We start from the raw sequence: 19,184 nt of genomic DNA on the forward strand, positions 1-19,184 counted from the left end.
TGTAGTGACCATAACCTGGGAAGAAGATGTTTTTAGAGAATCAAATAGTAATCGAAGAATCAAGTAATAAAGAATCCTAAATGTATCAGCAAGTATGTTTAACAGATTAGACACAGTCAAAAACAGAAGCAATCAAAAACTGGGAGATAGCTGAAGAGAACCTAAGCAACTGAGCACAGAAAATGAAGACAAACGCAAAACTGAAAAGGAGAATAAGATACAAGGAATGCAGTGTAAATGTCTAGCATTGAAGTTTTCTGAACACTAGAGGAAAAGGGGAGATAATGTGACAGAGTCAATAGTCAAAGAAAAATGTCTATGTGTGCCTTGCACAAATTCTAGAAGCATGAGTTACACGAAGAATAAACACACATACACACTACGTGTGGGGGACCCACCCCCACCTTTCCCAGAGTACTCTTGAGGAGAGAGGGATAAGAAAATATCAGGTAGAGTGATAGGCCTAGAAGAGGAGAAGAAAGACAGAAACACAGGATAGCTTTGACAGAACCTTAGTCAATACCCAGCAGCCCAGAACTTTATCCAAAAGGGCTTTTTATAACAATGCCAAGGGGTGAGGCAAAAGACCTCCCCCTTGCTAGATACAGCCAAGTGTAGACCCTTCCAAACACCTGGCAAACATGTCCATGGTCAAATCATCCCCTTACGCAGCCCTGCTGGGTTAAAGCAAGCTCAGATTCTCTGACCCTGAGTAATTTGGGCCTCCACAACTACATCATGATAAAAACTACTAACAACCAGTGGATAAAATATACATGAAGTAGTGGAATGAAAACAAAGCCAGAGATAAAGATGATTTATTATTTTTAGTATAGCAACAATAGCACCAACACTTGACATCCGAATAGGAATGATGGAAGCTAGAAGGTGACGGAATTATGTCTTAAAGTAGTTCTTTCAAAAAGCTCATACAGAAACTGAAGAAGTGTATCCTTGGAACATGTGTGCTAAAATTCATAGTGAAAGAAGTATACAGGGAGATGCAGAAGAAATATAACAATGTGAAATGGAGAATCTTTGGCCAAATAGAAAATGTTGACTTACAAAGCAATGAGAACCAAGTTTTGTGGGATTAAAGTTTGTATAGACTTAATATAAAAAAATGCAGTAGCAACAGTAACACATCTGTTTTTCATAGAGTATTAGTCAAATTAAATGTTACATGCTGTACTATTGTCAGAAACTAATAGAAGTAATGCTCTGCACTGTAATTAGTGGAGAATATGCACATTTTTTTGGCTAGCCAATAAAACACTGGTAAATAATTTACTACTAAGAACTTAATGAAAGAAGGAATAATAAGTTATACCTCATTAATCTAAAAGGGAGAGGAAATATGAACAACTAAGTCCAATAGGGCATAAATGATATGTTTTATTTTAGGCACAAGTAAGTCATTGATCAAGGTTAAAAAGCATCATTTTATCCAAAAAATAATTAAATGACTAAAAGTGTCAGAGTACATTAAAATTAGTTCCAAATGAACCTAGTACAGACTCACTTTGAATATACAGACATGAAAATATTAAAAAAATGAAAAAGGTGCCATCAAGATAGTCAACAAAAGACAATTTGGGGACTTTATAAATAACTGAAAAATAGATTCTAAACTAAGAAACTCATTCACAGAAAAAGAGTTTTGTGACTTTTCCTAAGAAGCTATGAACTACTGCCTGTTTGTTTCAGATAAAATATGAACAGCAAACCAAAAAAGCAATCCTACCAAGTCTATCTTAGTGAACCTGTAGTTTATTGGGTTCATGTACAGGTGTATAGGACCATGGGTGCGTTTACTGGGATTATGGACAGGAGTATAGGACCATGGTCAACAGAAAAGCAGCTGCATAGTGAATAACCCTTGTAGCTAGAGTTTTCCTGCCTGGCCCACAGTCAGGACAAATCTCTCTCACCTGCCAGTCCCACAGCCGTCAGACCCAACCAAGTAAACACAGAGACTTATATTGCTTACAAACTGTATGGCCATATCAGGCTTCTTGCTAACTGTTCTTACAGCTTAAATTAATCCATTTCTATAAATCTATACCTTGCCACGTGGCTCGTGGCTTACCAGCATCTTCACATGCTGTTTGTCATCGTGGCGGCTGGCAGTGTCTCTGACTCAGCCTTCCGCTTCCCAGCTTTATTCTCCTCCTTGTCCCGCCTATACTTCTTGCCTGGCTACTGGCCAATCAGTGATTTATTTATTGACCAATCAGCAACACACGACATACAGACCATCCCACAGCAAACCCTACCCCAGTATGGGTGACAGTCGTGAAAACTCTCTCCCTGTAGCTCCTTGTGTGACTTTCTGGGAATCTCCCCCCTCCCCAGAAATTATTAGTATTTATTTAATGTTGGGGAGGAATCTGTGAATGTTACAAGTTTCAGGAAATTTCTGACTCTGATGACTTTCATTTACTTCTTGAGTCTTGTAAGTTTCATGTGTTTCCTGATTCTTAAGGAGTTTCTCCCCTCCTTCCAAAAGGAAATGTTTCCATTGAAAGCAATCTCTACACAACAGACATGGCACACAAAGCAGATAGACTCCTATGCTGGATAGCACAAGTACCATTGTTTTAAAACATTTAAAGTATTAAATGGCAAAACAAAAGACAGACAAATACATGATTATAGTAAGTGACTTAAGCATATCTTCTCTATATCTGAACATGGGTCAAGAAACATGTTGAAGATTCAGAACAAAATATTTAACAAACTTGACCTAGAAAACATTTACAGGATACTATTCCCAACCATAAGATAAGCAGCACTTCCATTCAGATCATTAGCAAAGATGACCGTATTAGTTTATAAGGCAACCTCAGCAAATATCAAAAGCTTAAAATTATGCATATTATAGTATCTGATTACAAAGATGTAGAAATATAACCCAAATGTTAATTAGAAAAAAATCACAAGTTGCTTAGAAATTGAATATTACTTTCTATATAATCTGTCTCAAAATGGTATCACAATGCTGATTAAAATTCTTTGACCTAGATTCTAATGAAGCTGTGACACTGGGACTTGCAGGATGCAGCTAGAGCAGTGAATAAGGGGGAGCTAGATCTATTAAAATTTATATTCACAAAAGGAATAACCAATTAAGTGGCATTTATATAAGCTTCTATCTTAAGTAACTGGAAAAATACAAAATACAGACATTGGTAAGGAATGATGGTATGGTTGGGCATTACTTAAAAGGAAAACAAATTTTTCATAGAAAACATTGAACACTGAAGTTGGTTCTTTACAAATATTCCTAAGTTTACTAACAAGACTAATTGAGGAAAAACAATTACCAAAATCAGAATTTTAGAAATAGGACAACATTACATAACTTAAAGTCATAAAGAGATAAAATATACATGAATTACAAAATAAAGATTAGAATATTAATACCTAGATAAACAAAGTTTATCAAAAGAAACAAGGAGAAAGAAAATTATGTTGTGCTATTTAACATCTTTCAAAAAAGGCAATTACAAATTAAATGAATCTTCATAATTCTTTCTGTAGAAAAAATAGACACTATTCTTCACTTAAAAAATGATTGATGGAAAATAAAGAACATCAGAACGTTAACAGAATTAGTAACCTAAGAATTATTATGTGTTACAAAATAAGAAATTTAAAACAATATTTATCAGAATGAAGAAATTTAATTAAATCCATCTTAAATATATACTAGGCTATTCACAGATAATTTGTAGAGGAAAATTTCTTTTTAATTCTTATTAAATTATAGTAAATTTTTACACTAGTGGGCAAAGGTACAAAGAGCTATATTTCAATTTTATTCCATTAGTAAATGCTTTTTGATAAATGTATGGCAATGGATTGTACATTATTTTGTAATTCAGAAAACCCAGATTCTAAGTTGGACTTCAATTCCCTATGACATTAAGTAAGTAGCCAAATATCTCTGGGCTTTATTTTATCATCTAAGCAAGAGCAGTTTGAGACAAAAGACAAGAAAAGAAAAGATCCAAGGTAAGTCTGATTAATGTTGGTTTCTATTCTGTCTCTGAGATACGATAAGCCACTTTTGAAAGTGGAGAGACATGAAAGTTATAACAGTCAATGAGTTGTCATAATTGTCATCAACCTGAAGGAACTCAGGAAGTCATCACTGGAGTGAGATAACTGGCCACTTCCTCTTTGTGGTAAGGCTCACACGTGGCTTGCAGACAGACGTAGAAGGGATTCATACTCAGCCAGTGGGCAAGCAGCAGACACCAGAGACAATAATAGGTTAAAGTCTTAAGGGTGACCTTTTACTCCAACCCTTCTCCATTTGTTTTAAGTAACATCTCTTCATACATACATCCCATATTTCACAGAATTATTTCTTTTCTCTTAAGAATGTATCATGGGGCTGCAGAGATGACTCAATGGTAAGAACATGTAGTGTTCTTGCAGACGGCTAGGGTTTGATTATCACCTTTTTTACCAGATAGCTCACGAGTGCCTATGGAGGGTTCAGAATCCTCTGGCCCACGAAGGCACCTGCACAAATGTGCACATATCCCACCCCACCTACATTTTTAAACATAAAAACTTTTTAAAATGTACCAATTATCAAATATCATTTTTGCCTTGAGAATGTCAGAAGTGGCAAAATCTCTTTAATTTTAGTATACACAATATCTCCCACTAACTGTTGACAGACACATATTCTAACCTTCATTCCACTTAAGAATTTTGTTCTGAATATTGTGACATGAAGTTATTTCTACACATTTTTTAAACTTATGGCTATCCATTTCTCCTTTAGAACTTTCTACCTAAAATCATTGATAGGGCCTTTTCATTCTAGTAAATGCCACCCATACTTCATGGTTTCTATCACAGAGTTTCCACACATTCTATTCTCAGTCTTTTGAGACTGCCGTGACTAAATGGCATATATTGTAGCTATATTTTACCAGATTATATGGGGAGCTCACCCATAATCAGAAAAGGACCTTAGGCACCCTTCCTTCTCTAGTGTCAGGATTAGTTGTGTTACTTAGATCAGTGATTTCTATCTCTGTCTGTGCTAGGTGGTAGACTTGGCAGTGTCAGACACAGCTCTGGTACTAGATGCCTTTTAAGGAGTAAGAAATTCGTGAGATTGTGATAAAATGGTCTGATGGTATACCTTGTTTGCCTCCTGCAACTCTTGCCTGAGGGTTCTAGGAGAAAGCAGGCTATTTCACTAGGCTTCACAAACTTTTGCTAAGGTCCATGCAGGGAGTTCCTATGTAGACTTAGGCATTAGTTTATCTTTCTTTTATTTTCTAGGTTATCTCTTGAGGAATATTTATATATTATTGCTTATTTGCCATAAATAAGGTAGTTATTACTCAATAGAAGGCAACTCATCAATGCAGTTTCTACAATGCAGTTGTCCCAGGGTCAGTCATCTTTCATTATTTGCACGGTCACTGATGTGCCTTTTGTCTTAAACATTAAATAAATACGAATTCAGGTGTTTCTTGGATATATATTATTATCCTAAAAAGATGCAGATTGAGATATGAACAGTTGTCTTCTTCACATAAAGATTCTATTGATTGGTTTCATCTCAACATTATTTATTACCAGATTTTGGGCGCAAACACCTTGTCTCTCAGAGTTCCCATGAAATAAATATGGCCACTGGTTTCACTATGCAAATTAAAGAGATGAATGGTGAAGGTTAGAGACAGGAAATTTAGTAAACCTTGTCTTGTTGGATAGAACAGATGAAGGGATTCAGTGACCTTAAATTTAAGGGGTCTTAAATTTGTAAGGAGCTAAATCAGGCCTTAGAGATTTTATAGAAATGGGAAGGAAAGGAGAAATTGGGCTATGTCTGATATGGTGACATCTTGGTAGGTCAGGAGTCTGACTGATCATTCAGTTTTTGTCTTGCAAATGGTTCTGGAGAGCATTTGAGAGTAGCAATATGACCTCCTCAAATGGATCACTTCAGCCTTAGAAGGCAGCCTCAGCATCCTGGTGATTGAATTCATTGGGGGTGGCAATCAGCTCTGTGAGATTCCCTTTGTGTGTGGGTAGTTACCATCTGTGGTTGTAAAGATGTTGATCAATCAGTCTCTATATCCCTAGAATCCAAGGTAACTACAGCAGAGTGGCTCAGTGTTGTGGATGGACAAAGTTTAAGGGATGAAGTAGAACCAAAGAGTAAAAAAAATGGATCAAGTTAGGCCAGCAATGGATACCTTCTTCATGCTCCCTATTTTCTCCTGATATTTTAACACATTGTTGATGGCTATTGTTTTACATTAAGAAAATGTTGCTACAAACAATATTATTTTTCCCTGTTCCTTTCTCCAAAGGACAATGGCCTGAGACTACTTTTATTTCCCCATTTCATTCTGCCTGCTATATCACTTCATAATTCTTTCCAAATGTTATTTTTCATTGTCTTCCTGTTTCTACTTCTTTTAGTACATTTTCTCTGATAGTTCATTAAATTAATCTTCTTTACAGGTGTCTGCTGTACTTCCTGAAACCTTTCTTAGCTTAGAGATTACTAGCTCCCTGAGAGTCTATACTGAGTTTCATGTTCAAGACTGTATCTTTTATCTATCTTTTATTATATCATCTTCCTCATAAAGAAATCAGTTTCAGTATACCTGTTCTCGCTTTAGAACACTTTTTAAAAAAACCTATTGTCACTTTGGGCGTGCAGAGGGTACATCCTCCTGTTCACTGCAAGTCTGAAGGTATGTCTTCTCTTCCCCTCACTGGAGAACTGTGTCTTGGCTGATGGGAGGTCCCTGAACTGCAGCCTCTCTATATGTTTTCCTGTGGGTCCTTTGTCTTCAGTGTTGGAGCTGACTAGCTGATCCTTACTATCTATAAAATAAATTTTATCCTTTGTCTGAATGTTTATAAGACATGTATTTTTCTGTATAAAGGCCTCAGAGATTTTACTAGAATATATCAAGATTGTATCTGTTTCCATCAATCCTGCTAGAACTTATTTACTTTGCCCAATTCTCAGGTTCAGACCTTTAATTCAAATCAACAAGTATTTTCTTTTCCTTGACATGGCAGACTATGCCTATTAGTGCCTTTCTCCACCTGTTCTAGTTTCTCCTTTATATCCTCCTCTCCAGTCTGCCTCCTCATCTCTCCGTGTGTTTTTTTTTTTTTTTGACAATGTCCATGATGCTTTTGTGTTTTGAAATATTCCCTGAAATGAATTTGTCTAGGCCAGTTTTTGTGGTCTTAATAGTTAATAGTGTTCTGAACTGCAGCTGCTTCATTAAATTTTTAGCTCTAAGAATTGAGTGCTTAAGTTCCAAGATCTTTCTCCCTTGAATGTCCTGAAGTGCTGTCATTATTGTCCTTCAAGCTGTTCTCCCAGGACTTTGGGTGTGTCACACCCACCTCAAGCTCCTTGACTTTGCAGGTATTAGTTTTCTGGGGACTCCGCAGGATTCAGGTTCGGTTGTTGAAATAGTTAATAGTAGCTATATTTGTGTTTGGAAATAAGAGGTTTCTTATACTGCGGCTAACAGGCAGAGGAGCAGTGGTTAAACCATTCTTCCTCCAACAGTAGGAAGCCACTTCATAATCTCATCTTCTTCCTTTGCCCCAGCCATGAGAGATGAGAGACAAATCTTTGATTAGTTCCTTTCTGACTCTGTAGCTCTCAAAATGATTCAAAAGTCAAATTGCTTTGTTGGGCTTTATACTAGTCCTTTAGTATGTTTTACGCAAGGCTCTGAAACTCTCTGGCTCTTGAACAAAATTGACTTTAAGTTCTGTCTTCAGGTACTTCAGTAGATGCTGAGTCCTACTGGACTCATGATAGCAGCCTCAGAAAGACAGATCCTTGAGCTGGTGGAAGGGGACAAATAGTATAGGTGGCCATGCTTTTCTAATATTTGCTCAGTTCTTTAGTAAAATAATTAGTAGGCTATAACTTAACACATCAGCTTATTACAGATTTCATTACATAATTTTTGTATGTGTGTGGATGTGCTCGTGTGTGTGTGTGTGTGTGTGTGTGTGTGTGTGTGTGTGTGTGTGTGGTGTATGAATGTGTGAACATTTATGTGTGTGTGTTTGGGGGTATACTCACCACTGTGTATGCCTGTAGAGACCAGTGATTGATGTTGGCTATCTTCTATGATGGGTCTCCAGCTTATATTTTAAGGCAAGCTCTCATAAGATCAGTGGAGCCCACCAGTGGCCAGACTATCTGCCAATTCACTCTGAAGACTTGCCTGTCTTTTTCATCCTCCTCATGCTAGGGTTAGAGATACATGCCCAGCTTTTATGTGGGAGCAGAGAATCTGAATTCAGGTCAGCATGCTTCTGCAGTAGCCTCTTTACTGAGATGAGATGCTTCAGAGGTATTCTCCCCACCACGGCAACCATCTGCTCTTTTATGATTATTTTGCAGATAGGAGCAATCGTGCAATAATGCTTGTGGTATATGACCTCCTTTGCCTACATAAAACTCAAATGACTGGAAGGAGATACCTGACTCATGTTGGGTCAGATGGAGTTGCTGTGATTAGAGTGAGAATTTAAAGACCATTGGCAGGCCCCAGGCTAGTGGGAACGGAGTGCTGGCTAAGTTAGATGTCAAGGATATGAGATAAGCATTTCTACTATCCTCACAGAGAAGCCAGGGCCCATTTTCACAAAGGTGAGAGCAGCTAAAATCAAGGTTAGTGGAGAGTGATATAGGCAGAGAATTCGGCTGCTGATGGTCTTCTGGACTTGGTTCCGAACTTTTCTTTTTTGACTGCATTTTCTCTTTGTGGGATTCACAGGGTGGATGGCTTCTACAAGGTAACATACTCTGACTATATTTTTGTATAATTGCAATAGTTTGTGTGAGTTCCTGTGACTTGAATCTGAAGGATCCCTAAGATACTTGTTTGCCTAACTAACAATATGAGGATGTACCTCAAACGAAGATGGAAAAGTGTCCTGCAAAGCAAAACAGAACCAAACAGACATGGACCCTGGAGGACTTACTGGCTCTTATATGTATATCTCTCATCTGGATGTATTCTTTCTATGGGCTTTAACAACTTTCTATATTAAGCCAGGCCTATTAGTCTTGTGTATAATTCAATTCCATTCAAAAATTGGAGCATTTACTTAAGCAATGTATTGAGTTAGATATTGGTTACATTTGGGAATCAAAGGGCTTTTTATCCCCCCCCCCTACTTTGAGAGTTAGATAGGAGATGGGAAAAACATCGGTTGCCAGGCTGGTCGTTTGATGCTAAGCCTCCATCTCCTCCTCCTCCTCAGCGTCCTCCTATCTGAGCAAAAAAAAAAAAAAAATTATCTTTTTCCATAAAGAAAAAAAATGTGTCTGTGGAGAAGACTGCTACTTGAAGAGTTTCTTCCAAACTTTTATCTGAGCAGATAGAAGATGTTACAAAATCATGCTTCCTTTATAGCCCCCACTTTAGGGCCTCCCAGGCAATGGGAAAAGGCAGATGTCCCTCCTTCAAACTACCCTTTCTGTCATTTGCAAGCAATAAAGTTAGGGAAAACCAAACCAAATCATTCCTTTTTTGTATTGCTAAGCTTTCAGTCAGGGTTATTTATTTATTTATTTATTTATTTATTTATTTATGCTGCCCTGTATAGTTCAACAGAAGAAATGAAAATACAGGATTTAAATAATCAGAAAAGGTACAAGAGCAACCATGAGCATGATGTGCAAAGGGTTGCATAGGAAACTTGAAGAGACTACAGGAGGTGGTGGGGTAGTTATTCAAGCAAACATGCCAGCGACCAGAACAGAATGAGACTATGGACAGGGCTGCTCTGCCTGGAGATGGGCTTCAGAGACAGGCACACTAGAGATGCCCCCTCTGCTAAAACAAAACAAAACAAAACAAAACAAAACAAAACAAAACAAAACAAAACAAAAACTACACAAGATAGTAAGAGGGGTGAATACTTGGATTTTTCCTTTACTGACATATTCCAGTATCCTTCATAGGGTGAGTCTACATAGAATCAGTGAGAAGGGGTTCTAGTTTTCCAAGACACAGAGCAGAGTATGAGTGCAGGAGGTGGTTCTGAGAACAAGCCAAGAAACTCCACAGTAGCAGAAGCCACAGGTGTGATGCAAGAGAGTGAATCACTTGAGGATTGAGGTCTGTGTCGGGTGAGGTCCTTGTGCAGAGTGTGCATATGAATGTGGCAGATATTAAGGAGTTTCTGGCACCTCTGATGCACAAGAGGATCCTGTAGGCAAGAGAGAACTGGTAGAAAGCTTTCCAGCAGGATTCTGGAATTGGTTGATTCCAAAGACAAGGTAGGAGTGGGATGTTCTCCAACATGGTTCACAAAGTGAGAAATCAGGTAGAGTTTATGTATTAACATCATTGAGATGTACACTTCCCTAGCAGTGGGGAATACCACGATGATGACGATGGTTTCCCCAAGGCTCAGCTTGTCCACTGCACTGCGGACATGCTGATTCCTATGATTTTCCTCAAATGGGGAAACCCCAGTGCATAATTTGTGAAAATGAGGCATTGTATTTACCCTCTCCCATATTGAAAAACAACAACAACCCCCCAAAAAAACTTTATTGAGATATGGACAGGATGCTTAGTAGGTAAAAGGTGCTTGCTGTTTGAGTGTGGCAGACTGATTTTGATTCCTGGAACCCACATAAAGGTGGAAGGAGCGAAGCTGCTCTAGAACTTGTCCTCTGACCTCCGTACACATGCTATGGCATGTTTGTGTCTGCATTCACATGCCATGTACACAAAAAATAATAATAAATGATTAAGAAAATCCTTAGAGACACCAAGAAGATGGCAAGCTCGGGTAGTGGGATTATATGGAGACCTGTCTAGTGGGAGCATCTTCTTGCTGAATTTTCAGATTAGTTACTACCTTAGAACCATCACAACTCTGCTTAATTTTCCCTCTTCTTAATGGCTAAATGTATGGTCATGAGTTCAATACAGACACATGAGGAGGAAGAAATAAAGGAAAAGAATTTGTGGTCACAGAGAAGTGTAAACAGGGCGACGAACAGAAAGTCAGAGAGGAGGAAAGAGGGAGTAGAAAATGACTCATCTCTAGAGCTTTTTCGTATAGAAACAACAACAAATAAAACAATTCAGGGAAGGCTTGAGCCTTGAATGAACATCAGGAGTGTGTAAACATGGTGAATGTTGCCAGGCATGGCAAGATAGCCTTATCGTCACAGCAGCTCAGGGAACCAAGGCAGAAGTCAGCCTCAGACTCCTTAAGGACTTGAAACTAACCTGGCACCATAGCAAGACCCCACCTCAAAGCTAATATAACAAAAATTGGACATAGATCTGAGTAGATATTTATGATTGCTTCAAAAATCATATTCTTTTACACTTAATGAAACATAACACTCTAAAAGTTCCCTCATAGCCAACTTTCTCGGGTGGGTGGTCCTTTTTGGCTAATACCATCTTTGACCTCTCTGTTTTCTGCATAAAATGAAAGCTTGGTTAAAAAAGTAGAGCCACTTTGTTACTGTTAAAATCTTCTGCTCGTCTCTCTCTTGCCTCTTTGCTTAAATGTTGGTCATTTATTGCTTCTATAATAATTAATCTGGGGTTATTACTTTAATTATATGTAAGTAACAAGGAATACATATGCTTTGATATTTTAATTTTCACTGAAGAGAATGGAGATGTTAATTTAAAGTTGCTAAATAGCCAATAAAATTAACCATCATAAAGTTTAATATTGTTGCCTTAAACTAATTAAGCCATGTGTTTCTGAACTTTATTCATTTTTTCCCTTCTAGCAGATGGTCTTTCCTCCTATTTCAAGGCAGCAGCCAATACACCTTTTAAACAATGTTTGTTGCTCATTTGAAGCAAAGCAGAACTTTAACAAGATACTGTGTGTGGTAGTTTGAATGAGAATGGGCTGTGGTGTCTCACAGCAATAGAAATGTAGCTAAGCCACTTTGCTTCTACAGAATTGTGTATGTTGTTTCAAAGTTGTTTATTTCATTTTTTTTTTTACATTTTCCCAAATGCCAAACCCATTTATGTCGCTTTTGAAGAGGGCATAATCCCCTCCCTCCCTTTGTCCCTTTGTCCCCCCTCTCTCTCTACCCTCCTCTCTTCCTTTCTTTTAATCACATTATGATATTTATTCCCCTCCGACTGTCATTGATGATTCTTGCCTTCCAGGTGGTTGCAATTAACCAACCTTCCTCAGCCAAGACAAGATAAAATGAAGAACAAATTGTTGATTAAACATGTCAAATGTCTTTTTTTTTGTGAGAAAACTTGTAACACATGAGAAGTACATAGCTGATAAATTTTGCAGGAAACAGTCAATAGAAAGATTTGGTGTCCAAGTGTAACTGGTGTAATTTTGTAGGGCAGAGAGGGTTCTTCTTTGTGGTTCTGCCTCAGTACATGCTTTTAACTGACAAATCCATTTAGATTGACAGAAGAGGTCTGTTCCTTGGAACTAAAAATGAAATGCCGGGGTTTTAAAACATGGGTAGAAATGGGCACTTGTAAAGTATTTCCGAAGGAACCCTGCATTGTTATGAAGAGAAATGCTTCACAGAGAATAAATCTGGCCCTGAAAGTACTAATCCATAGTGTATTGTTTGGAGGAGTGCCATAGAGCAATGTCGCTCTGACTTCACCAAAATTTGATACTGAAAGCTTTAAGTGGGCCTGGAGCATTCTCAGACTGTACTGAAATCACACTGCCACACATTTCTACTGTAGAATTATTCTCAATGCTTATTTTTTTTTCAGAAAAATTTAGTTAACCAAAGCCAGATATGTAGGTCAATTCTGCCTTCAGCATATCAATGAAGAAATATAAGAATGAGAGTAAAGGAACTTAAAACATTGAAATTTCACCTCAGTACTGAAGACCATCCTAAGTATTATTTCTGCACCATTTTGATTATAACATGTATAATGTAAGTTCAAATGCAGAATCTCAGGCCACCAAAGCCTATATAATACAATGTTTTAGAGACAGAAATTTACATTTGTCACTTGTGTTCTCTGAAAGTCTGTAGCCACATAAAGCTGTCCATTCCACAAAGGACAGTGTTGAGGTTTTTAACTCTGGAGAACAAAATAGATATCTCCAAATCTGGATTTATGTGCAAGAAAGTAATGAGATTCTGGAATGTTTGGTTAGATTTTCATGATTTGGGAAGGTCTTTAGGTAGTCTTGCTTTCTGTTGCAGGCATAGTTGTTTGAGGAAAGAATAAAAAAGAGGATGGAAAGGAAGAAAAAAATGAATACAGGAAACCAGCTGTGTTCAGCATTGCATCTAATAAGCTAAATAATGGCTTCATTACAGTGAACAGCTGGAGAAGAAATGAGAGGAGGTTAGACACGCATGTTGTGAAGGTAGGAAGTGTAGTGAGCTTAGAGCTTTTTTATGTTATTCTGTAGGCAACAGTGTGCCATTGAAGGTGGAGCAGGGCAGTCTGGTGATCAAAGTTGATCTTCAGAGAGTCAAGGAAGAAAGTCAAACTATCGAATGGACTGCAGTAGAGAGGGCAAACCATTTGAAACTGCAAGGGATTTTTGTTTGCATGCATGAAAAGAGTTCTGTACACATCTGAATTCTGCTGAGAGCAAAGGGTTAGTTGCTAGTTACAGAATCAAAACAAAACTGCCGCAGGTAGGAAAAACATCCTGAGAGCAGGTTCTAATCAAAGCCCCAAATGTCATCATTTCTCATCATGCTTACAGATCAGTATTGGACCATGGCTTTTTTTTTTTGCCTCCTTCTTCTAGATGTTTTCTGTGCTGCTGAGCTGGTATCATTCATTTTGAAGCTCGTGTTACTTGACTCTGTAACCTTGGAATGTTTGCTTGAAATTTGATTGTATTCTAGGGAAACTTTGCTGGAATCCCTTCCCTGGCCAAACTTACTTTAATTATACAGGAACCCACCTGTCTGGGAGCCTCTTAAAGCATTCGTTCTGACACTGGCTGTCAATGTACCTGGTGGTCAGTATAATTGCTTGTTAGTGTCCATGCCATCAGAAAGGAGGGACAGAATAACCATCACAAGGAAAACCTCCCTTCCTCTGTCCCTGTTAATCCAGAGTCCCCAGTAACTTACAATCTTGCTACTGCTTTGCAGAGAGACCAAGACCAAATCATCCTTTCTTTTTATCTTTTCACAAGCATTGAATGCCCACTGTGTGACAGGTGCCACCCAAGGTATCTGAAATGAAGGACTGTGCGACAGAAATTTTCATAGTGAAGTGAGGAGGGACAGATATTTCTAGGGATAATTATTTCTATGTTTTGTTTCAGAGGAAGTTATACCCATCTAATCTTAGAGTCCATGCCTGTGAGAAGCTTCAGTCTCTCCTCATTCCGCACTCTTTCTTTGGATGTGCCAGTCACACTGCTCTCATTTCTGATAGCATCATGCACCTATGTCAAAGGGTTCTGTGTTTTCCCCTTCTGCATGAAGAAATCTCTTTATCTGCTCTGGCTTGCCTCCACTCGTTCTTTGGAATGTCTCTTGGCATGTTACTTTTATGAAGAAGCCTATTTCATCCTCTGAGATGCAATTTTCACCCCTTGTTAATCCGATGGCTCTCCAACTTTTGTCAGTCTTAAAACTGAATATCATCATAATTTTCTTTGTTTCTATTTTCCATTCTAGACTCTAAGCTTCATGGGGAAAAGGAGCATGGCTGATTCATTCAATTGTGGTAACCCTACCACTGCCTAACCCATAAAGGGCACTTAGTACATATATTTATTTATTGAATGAATAAATATTAGGTGGTAAGTACAATTATTGAACTTATGCATTGAGAGGAATAAATGCAGCCCAGCATGTCTTCAGAACCAGAAATCACTAACCATGAGCTAAATACCATTGACTATGATGGTAAAAATTGCTTACGCTTAAGAAAAAGTTTCAATGAACCTCAGAAGAAATGGTTTTCAATGCAAATCTAATTGTGAGAAAATAAAACAGGAAAATTTCAGTTAAAGAATATTTACCTACTGAATAAATAGGACAACCAGTGGTTGTTTCTTGTGTTTGACTAACTTACATATAATCCTTTCTGATGTGAATTAACATTCCACTGCCTCATTTAGTAATTTCAACACTTTCACAAAGATAAAAATTAGTATTTACTTCATTTAATCTTAATTTTTATCAGTGTACCTGTTAGACGCTGTTCAACTCACTTGTTTTAACTTAAAAAGTTTTCAGTTATATTCTCACTTTAAACTTTCAAATTGTATCCTCACCATGCTGTCTAGTTTAGGCTTTCATAGTCGCTAACTTTAAATGGATAATGGCCTTTGCTGTTTCTGTTGTTCATTAGGTTACATGTTTGTTATACTTCCTTAAGGCTGTGTTGGTTGGTTCTATGTTAACCTGATACAAGCTAGAGTCATTTTGGGGGAGGGACTCTCAATGGAGAAAATGCCCCCATAAAACCAACCTACAGGCAAACCTGTTTCTTGATTAATGATTGGTGTAGGAAGGCCCAGAGTACTATGGGTGGTGCTAACCCTGGGCAGGTGTTCCTCAATTTTAAAGGAAAGCAAGCTGAGAAAGCCTTGAAGTACAAGCCAGTAAGCAGTACTCCTTTGTATCCTCAGCTTCAGTTCCTACCTTGACTTCCTGCCCTGACTTCCACTCATGATGAACTGTGATAAGAACATGTAAGCTAAAATAAACCCATTCCTCCCCAAGTTGCTTTTGGTCATGGTGTTTTATCTTAATGATAGAAACCCTAACCAAGACCTAGGAAGGATACAATCTAAATCTTGGAAATCAGACTAATTAACAACCACCAATATAAAGTGAGAACCAAAAGTCTCCAGAGATTATTGTCTGAACAGTGGATAAGTGAACATAAGCATATACATGGTATGGTGAAGTCACATTCATTAGTACTGTTAGTCTTGGTTATCAGAGACATGTAGGCTATTAACAGAAATTGACAGTCAGGCATAAAAAGCAAACCAACCTCCCCCACAGTTACATATCACATGATAAGTATTGTAAACTTAGAAAACTTAGAATTCAGTCCATTTGTCAACTCACCTTAGTATTCCTTGTATGAAAATTAGTGTACTTGACTCAGCTGCATGTGGAGAGGATGGTACATTGGGTAGTTGTACAAGAGGAAACTTGGTTTTATTCTTTCAAGATTTTATAATTTGTTCTGAAAGATGACAGCACAGGTAACCTGTTTTCATTTCATTTCTGTTGCTGTAATAAAATACTCTGGCACGAATGCAACTTGGGGGAAGAAGTTTATTTAATTTTACAATTCTAGGTTACTGTCCAGCATTGAACAGAAGTCAAGGCAGGGACTCTAAACACCTAGTCACCTCACATCCATAGTCAGGAGCAGAGAGTAAAAATGCGTATATTATTGTTTGCTTGTTTGTGCTCAGCTCCATTTCCCTACTCTTATACAGTTCATGAACCTGCTTAGTGAATTGTGCCACCCACAGTGGGCTATGTCTTCCCATATCACTTAACTTGAGTAAGACAATGACCCGCAGACATGTCTATAGGCCAATCCAATGTAAGTAATCCTTCATGGAGATGTTCTTCCCAGGTGATTCTTCATTGTTTCAAGTTGAAAGCGCTAACCATCGTAGAATCTAACCACTGAAGTATAGATGAATCAGGTATCATATAATAAAAATAAATTTGTTAATGATGGAGCCCAAGAATCTGTAAGAATCATTGGAAGAGGGCTTCCTGGAGAAAGCAAACTTTGCCCAGATGTTTAAGATGTGACAGCCTATGGATTTGTAGTGACAAAACAGATCTCTGATTTGAACTTAGTTTTAATGAATTGAATAAGTAATAAATACAAGTTGATAACCTCATTAGTTTCGCTGAGGAGCCACCACATGAAAAACAATTAGGAGGTGGTCAGCAAATGGCTGATGCAAAAGGATCTTGAATAATAAAAACTTACCAATTTTTAGTATTTTTAAATAAGGCATTTATTAGACTGGTCTCAAGTTCAACTGCTATACAATGTTCTACACGTTATGTGGAACTCCCATTGCTCTTACTGTGTGTACTTTTACATTGTAGAAATATTGTGCATATCATTTTATATTTTACATTTCTCACTTAATCCTCTGTCATAAACATTTTCTCTGTTTCTGAATACTTACAGTCACTTTGGCAGTATAAAAATTCATCATGTTGATCTATTGCCATTGACTGAACCACTGAGTTACTATGCCGTATTTAGAATGTTTATTTTATTCTTAGTAGGCTGCAATAAATACTGTTTGCATATTCCATTAATTCTTTCATCCAATTATTTTTAGAGCTCATAGCCACAAAAAGAGATTTATTGCAATGAAGGGTAGGCACCATTCTTGCCATTTTACTATTCTGATGTTGAGATTCTGTCAACATTGCTCTCCTACAAGCAAAGCCAGGGGGCATCATTTTTTCTGATATCTTTGCCGAGAATAGGTTTAGCCATTAGAAATGCTTACATTCATTTTTTAGTTTTAAAATGTTAGCTTTAGTGCTGATCTACCTAGAGTTTTTCTCTTATTTGGAAACAGTCATTTCCTTAATTTCAACTCAGGCAAAGTATATGTTATTCTCATGTGGCATTTTGACAAAACAAAACCAAAAAAATCAACTTTTCTTTCCCAAGTAATAAGAATTATTGAATGGCTATGAGATTTTATATAAGTACCAAAAAAAAATAGTAGCACAAGAGAAAATCAATAGAATGTTTCTGTTCTCTTCATAGAAAGCCTTAACATGTCTTAATCAGTGAACTTATCAACTATTTCTATGCCTTTCTACTTACCTACATACTTATCTCTATTTATCTATCAATCCTATATATCAACATCTAAGTGTCTATCATCTATCTCTATTTACCATCTATCTATCTATCTATCTATCTATCTATCTATCTATCTATTGATCTATCTATCATCCATCGTCTATCTATCTATCTATCTATCTATCTATCTATCTATCTATCTATCTATCTATCTTCTACTTATCTATTTTATCTTCCTGTCTCTACATCAGCTACCAATCATCTATCTATATAACCATGACTGCATTTATCTATGTATCTATTTATTTATCTTCTATCATCAGCCATTTTTCATCTATCTATCTATCTGTCATCTGTCTATCCATCTATAAAGTTAGAATACTACTTACTGCTGTGACAGGTTCCTATAGTAAGAGGTAGGTCTGCTTATTTTTACTCTTCACTGTTCTTGCTGCCGAAGCAAAATAAATTCAATATTCTTTTATAAGAAAAATATGTATACTTGAAAACATAATCCATGTCTGATGGTTGGCCCATAAGTTGAAATAAAATGTGTTGGAGAATAGATGTACTATTAGGAAAGATTTGCTGTAGATTTTTTTTTTTTTTTTTTTTTTTTTGGTTTTTCGAGACAGGGTTTCTCTGTGTAGCTTTGCGCCTTTCCTGGTACTCGCTTTGGAGACCAGGCTGGCCTCGAACTCATAGAGATCCACCTGGCTCTGCCTCCCGAGTGCTGGGATTAAAGGCGTGCGCCACCACCGCCCGGCTATTGCTGTAGATTTTTTAAAGAATCAGGCATACAGAATATATTTTTCCCTTTTCAGTTCAATAAGCCCTCTATAAAGACAACATATTGATTGCTGGAAGGATACTAAAATGAACTGAGTTGTGATTTAGTCTTCAACAAACTTTCCATATACCAGGAGAGATAAACTAAATAGACAAATAGCAACAAGATATGGAGCTATGAGAGAATTCTTTGACTGGAGAGTAAATAAAATTTGCATATACAGAAGAAGAGACTTGCTTTCCTGGTGGAAGGCCAGCATTGTTTGTAAGCAATGAGTATATTCTAGTCGAGAGGATTGAAGTTGGGAGGAGGATATTCAAAGAAGAAGGGACAACAGATAAGCCACAGTGCTAACAAATGTGAGAAGGGAAAATTGGGGAACAGAATTCAGATTCCTGGACATCTCTCCAGCCAGAGGGTCAGGCTCTTAGTGAGCACATGAAGGTCAAGGGAGAGACCTGAGAAGTGAGGCATATGAGTTCAATAGTCCTTGCTTTGAGAATAAAGATATTTCAGAAGCAGAGCACCAAGGTTGGCAGTGTCTTTACTCTATTTTGAACATTTTTTTTTTTTTT

General features: G+C 37.4%; 1 protein-coding gene and 1 non-coding gene across 2 annotated transcripts in view; both read left to right on the forward strand.

Moving 5' to 3' along the window:
• The window catches only part of Sgcd (sarcoglycan delta), a 925,964-nt gene that overhangs the window by 63,698 nt on the left and 843,082 nt on the right, over positions 1 to 19,184 (forward strand). The gene's annotated exons all lie outside the window — the stretch shown is intronic.
• On the forward strand, positions 10,398 to 10,562 carry LOC128123572 (U1 spliceosomal RNA). The gene has a single exon (XR_008222747.1). It is a non-coding gene; the product is annotated as a U1 spliceosomal RNA (small nuclear RNA).

Source organism: Peromyscus californicus, unplaced genomic scaffold (assembly GCF_007827085.1).
Source record: "Peromyscus californicus insignis strain IS unplaced genomic scaffold, ASM782708v3 Scaffold_3__1_contigs__length_106647218, whole genome shotgun sequence".
NCBI lineage: Eukaryota > Metazoa > Chordata > Mammalia > Rodentia > Cricetidae > Peromyscus > Peromyscus californicus.